Below are 6,429 nucleotides of genomic sequence, written 5' to 3' on the forward strand. Positions count from 1 at the left end.
TGTATCCCCACGAAATTGTAAACTCTAAGAAAGCAGAAAATTTTATCTATTTGGTTCAGTATTGGCTCCCCAGCACTAAAATTGGACCTGGTACATAGGAGACTCTCAAAAAACATTCGTTAAGTGAATAAATGAAAGGTACTTAATAAACATTAAAAAAAAAAAACCTGTTGTCATCAAGTCGATTCCAAATCATAGAGACCCTATAGGACAGAGTAGAACAGCCCCATAGGGTTTCCAAGGAGTGGCTGGTGGATTCAAACTGCCCACCTTTTGGTTGGCAGCCGAGCTCTTAACCACTGAGCCACCAGGGCTCCTAATATACAGTAAGCATTCAATAAATTATAACAATACGGAATCTCAGGACATACTAAAATTATTATAATTTAGACAAAAATTTTGTCTGTGCCTTTCTGGTAGTTTAACCTGTTTGTTTGACATTTTATGCTTTTACTGTAGTTGCTTACTTTTTAGTGTTTTCCCTTTCATAGTTTTACCACGTGCATTTTTTAGCTTAGCTTTATGGTAACTTTCTGCTGTCTTATATTCTAAATGGGGCATCTACAGGTAGGCTTCTTAGAGAAGACTTAAAACCTTAAAAAGGTGTCTCAATCATCTCAAATTCCTTTTAAAAGAAGGCAAGGTATAAATAGATAAGAAACGTGTTGAATGAAACACACAGATCTCATTATAGGTAGGGGAAGATCATCCTGGCTATTTTTAACTCAACATATATTTTTGCTTTTATTCAAAGACTTTGAACTCTGAATACATTTTGAAAAGCAGTCACATAGCAATTGAATAATGATTCCTGTGCTGGCCATCTCATATATGAGATGTAGATATTGATCCCCCAGATGTTGGGCCTGCTTAAGGTGTTAATCCCAGTAATGACACATCTTCTTCATGCATTGGCATGTCAGATGACAAAAAGCCAGATATAGGTGAGGATAAGGATGCCACTGGCACTGTGAAACAGAAATAAACTAAGTGAATCACGTGAAATAAATCGTGTTTTGGCTTCTGTCTTAGGCTGGGTTCTCTAGAGAAGCAAAACCAGTAAGGTGTATAAATATATATATAGAGAGAGATTATATCAAGGAAACAACTCACATGATTGTAGAGGCTAGAAAGTCCCAAGTCCGTGGATCAGGGTAGAGACCTCTCCCAAGTCACACAGCTGCAGAAGCCGGCAAGCCCAAGATCAGAAGGTCAGAGAGCAGGGCTCCCACTCACAGGCTGTGCAGATCGACGAATCCCAGGTTCGGCAGATAAGCTGACAGCTCAAGTCCCAAGAACGGGAGATGAGATGACAGGAAGCAGCCGCAGGATCCAGAGAGAGCAAAAAGCCAGAACGTCTGCTTATATACGGGCCACACCCCCAAGGAGACTCCCTTTCATCTGATTGGCTACTCACAATATATCCAATCATGGGAGTGATTACATTAAAACACGGAGAATCATGGCCCAGCCAAGTTGACACACAATCGTAACCATCACAGCTTCATAAATGTTTTATTACTGAAGAAGACAAAATAGATAAATGGATCTCACACAAATTAAAAACTTACGCTCATCAAAAGACTTTATTAAAAGAGTAAATAGACAACCTAGAGACTGGGGAGAAGTCTTCAGAAATGACTTATCTGTTAAGGGCCTAATCTCTAAAATCTATAGAAAACTGCAACAACTCAAGAACAAAAAGACAAACAACCCAATCACAAAATGGGCAAAGGAAATGAACTGCACCTTCACCGAAGAGGACAACCAAACAGTAAAAAAAATATGAAAAGATGTTCACCATCACCAGACATTAGAGAGATGCGAATTAAAACTAGAGTGAGATAATCATCTAACCCTGGCTAAAATGGCACTGATAAAAAAAAAGATTACAATAAATGTTGGTGAGGATGTGGGGAGATTGGAACCCTTATCCACTGCTGATGGGACTGTAAAATGGTACAACCACTATGGAAAATAGTATAGCACATTCTCAAAACACTAGAAATAGAACTACCCTGTGATTCAGTAATCCCACTCCTAGGTACATGCCCTGAAAAAAAAACAAAAACCTGTTGCTGTTGAGTCGATTCCAACTCGTAGCAACCCTATAGGATAGAGTAGAACTGTCCCATAGGGTTTCCAAGGAGTGGCTGGTGGATTCAAACCGCTAACTTTTTGGTTAGCAGCCACAGCTCTTAATCACTGCACCACCAGGGCTCCAAGAGACCTAAAAATAATGACACAAACAAACATATGCACACCTATGTTCATTGCTGCTTTATTCACAATTGCAAATAAATGGAAACAACCGAAGTATCTATCAATGGATGAATGAATAAGCAAGTTGTGGTACATACATTCAATGGAATACTATGCAACCGTAAAGAACAATGAGTCCATGAAACATATAACATGGATGGACCTGGAGAGCATAATGCTAAGTGAAATAAATCAAGCATGTAAGGACAAATATTGTATGATCCCTCTTTTATAAGAAGACAAGAATAGATAAATATAGAAAGACCAATGTTCATTGATGGTTACCAGGGAGAGGACGTGGGAAGGGGAAACTATGGTTTAGATCGTAGAGACTTGTTATTTTGGGTGATGACAAAAGTGGCACTGATGTCGATGTAGAGAGCACAGCATAACCAAAGTAAAAACAAGTGTTTGAGCACATATGGATGGGTATAGGCATATTGTTATATGGGTAGGTACAGGTGTGTACATAGATGAGAACAGATAGAAATATCTATAAACCAAAAACCAAACCCATCGTCGTTGAGTCAATTTCTACTCATAGCGACTCTATAGGACAGAGCAGAACTGCCCCAAGGTACTTGTAAATACAAGTATGCGGGTGCAGGCACATATATTCATTGAAGACACAAATACGGATATTCCTCTGACATAACCAAACACCTTCCAAGATTGGTTTTCTGCGTTTGAAGGCTTAGGACCATAGTCTCACAGGACAACTCAGTCAATTGGCATAACATAAAGTTCACAAAAATCATGATCTGCATCCTAGTGAAGTGAGTACCATCTGGGTTCTTAAAAGCTTGTGGGCAACCATCTAAGACAGAACTACGGTTCTCTACTCACCAGAAGCAAAACAGTAAGAAGGTGGTGAAGTCGTTTCCGAGGTTCACCGTTCAGCCGGGGAGTGGACAGCTCCGTAAAAACAAATGGGATTAATGAGGTACAGTAGTCCAGTGACAAGGGCCAGAAGGCAGAAGGGGACAGGAAAGCTGGTGATAGGGAACCCAAGGTTGAGTAAGGATAGTGTTGATATGTTGTGAGGTTGTTAAGCATTGTCATAGGGCAACATGTGCACTAACTATTTAATGAGAAACTATTTTGTTCGGTAAACCTTCATCTAAAGTGAGAATAGCAGCACAATTGGAAGAGCGTAGTCAATCTCACTGAACTGTGAATGTAGAAATTTTAGAAATGGTGTATCTTTGGCTATGTATATTTTCACCAAAAAAAAAAACAAAAGGAAGAGAAGGGAGAGGGTTGACATGTTGTGGGGTTGTTAACCAATGTCATAAAACAATATGTGTACTACTGTTTCATGAGAAACTATTTGTTCTGTAAGCCTTCACCTGAAGTACAATTAAAAAAAAAACGGTAAGAAGGTAACCAAAATCTCAGGGAAGAAACAACTCTTCACCAGTCACAACCTCATCTACCCTGATACCAGAAGAACTAGATGATCACTACTGACCATTCTGACTGGGGTCACAGTAGATGGTGCTGGATAGAATGGGAGAAAAATGTGGAACAGAACAGAAATTCTTTTAAAAAAAATGCCAGATAAACTGAAACAGTAGAGAACAGAGGACTCCCTAAGACTATCGCCCTGAGACACTCTTCAAACCTAGAACCAAGCTTATCCCCTGAGATCACTGTGATGGTTAAGGTTGTGCGCCAGCTTGGCTAGGCCATGATTCTCAGTGGTTTGGCAATAATGTAATGATGTAGTTTAGTGGTTATGTAATAATGTAGTTTGGTAGTTATGTGATGATGTAGTCATCCTCCATGATGTGATCTCATGTGATCAGCCAATCAGTTTTAAGGGGAGTTTCCTCAGGAGTGTGACCTGCATCCAATATATATATGGACATTCTGGCAAAGTTTGCTTGCTTGCTCTGGATCCTGCATCTGGCTTATCATCATCTGACCTCCAGTTCTTGGGACTTGAGCCACGTGCCTGTCATCTAACCTGCAGATCTTGGGATTTGTTGGCCTCCGCAACCTGTGAGCTAGCAGCCTGCTGTCTAATCTTGGGTTCATCAGCCCCTGCAGCTACATGTTATAGAGAAGCCTCCAGCCTGACACCTGACCCACAGACTTGAGACTTGCCAGCCTCTACAACCACGTGAGCCATTTCCTTGAGATAAATTTCCCTCTCTCTCTCTAGCTTCACTGGTTTTGCTTCTCTAGAGAACCCAGCCTAAGACAACCACCTTTTAGCAAAATAGCAGAGTGCTACACAAAATAAAGGATATTACCCATAAGATCAGTGCCCAACTTAGAAACCGTCAGTATGAGACCAAAAGGTCAACAATTACTCAAAGGCAATGATGAGAAGATAAGCAGGAAGGGAAACAAGAGTACTGGAAAGAGAACAAACAGAACACAATTAAAAAGAATGTTGACACATTGTGAAAAATTAACTAACGTCACTGAACAATCTGTGTGGAAATTGTCAAATGGGAACCTAACTTGCTGTGTAAACTTTCACCGAAAACTCAATAAAATATTATTTTAAAAAAAAGTTTTATTACTTGCAGCCAATTGTCACTTTCTGGCTGCTCATGTATTAATTCCACAAATATTTATTGCGCATCTGCTATGGATTTGAATCCCAGCTCCATACTTATCAATTGCATATCCTTGGGTACTGCTCTAAGCCTCAGCCTCCTTATCTGTAAGTTAGAGAGAATAATAGTACCTGCTGTATAGAACTGCTGACGGATTAAATAAGCAAATGCATGTAAACACTTAGAACAGCCTTCAACAAACAGAAAGTTCTCAACAGATACTAGTTTTCTGCATGTTATCCTATGAGGCAATACATTTTTTTTATTTACACAATTTTACATTAAATTGCCGCTGCTTGCAAACGAGTTTATTTAACAAAACTGCAGCTCAGAGAGGTAATGTGACCTGCCTGATATTATACAATTAAATGAGTCACAGATGTCTCAGATAACTCCAATGATTCATGTCAGCAGTCTGGGGTGCCTGAGCCAATTTCTGGCACCCCAGGTTCATACCCACAGCTGAGCATGTCCAATTTCTACTTGTCAGAACAAGCCTGCTGAATGTTGAAAATATCAGCACTGCCTACAGCGCTGAGATCCACTACCAGTTGCTCCCCTTACGTGGCTGCAAGCTTGAGGTCCCCATTAATTATACTTCCAACACCACCCTCTCCAATCCCAGTTTTATAAAGCAAAAATACCTGTTGCTCAAGCAGCCATCCAAGGTACGAACGACAATTGGTCTCTATTTGCCTGGAGCAATAGAGGAAGAAGGAGAGTCAGGAATAGGAGGAGGATATGGAATTTGTAGCTAATTGCCTCCATGAACAACTGCCCCCTTTGCCATGAGACCAGAAGAAATGGATGGTGCCTGGCTACCATTACTGAATATTTTGATCAAAGATTCTATAGAGGTACACTGATAAAAAGGGAGAATATGTGGAATAGAATTTCAGATTCTCATGGACTTTAAACTTTCTGGAGCCAAAGGGGATGGATGAACCGCTGAAACTATTGCCCTGAGATAGTCTTTAAAATTGAAAACAAATATATCCCCTGACATCTTCTTAAAACCAAACAATAGTTTAGTTTAACAAGTAAAAAATATCTGCCTTGAACATTATGCTCTTTTAAGAGCTATCTATATGGGATCAAAGTGATAACAGCAACTCAAAAGATTAGACGGGATGCTATGAGTCGGAATTGACTCGATGGCAATGGGTTTTTAGTTTTAGGGGACAGTGAGTTTATGTTTATGGGAGAGGAACAACTCAGAAAAGGAGAGTGAGAATGGTTGAACAACTTGGAGAATGTAATCAATGTCATTGAATTGTACATATAGAAACAGTTGAATTGGTGTATGTTTTGCTGTGTATATTCTCAACAACGAAATAAAATTTTAAAAAATGACAAAGAAAAACAAAAAAAACCTGCTACCATTAAATTGATTCCAATTCACGGTGACCCCATGTGTTACAGAGTAGAACTGAGCCTCATAGGGTTTCCTTGGCTGTAATCTTTATGGAAGCAGATTGCCAGGCCTTTCTTCCATGGCACAGCTGAGTGGGTTAGAACCACCAACCTTTTAATTAGTAGTCGAGCACAAACCATTTGTGCCACCCAGGGCCTTACAGAAACACCTCTGGACAGAAAT

This window comes from Trichechus manatus, unplaced genomic scaffold (genome assembly GCF_000243295.1).
Source record: "Trichechus manatus latirostris isolate Lorelei unplaced genomic scaffold, TriManLat1.0 scaffold00159, whole genome shotgun sequence".
Lineage (NCBI taxonomy): Eukaryota > Metazoa > Chordata > Mammalia > Sirenia > Trichechidae > Trichechus > Trichechus manatus.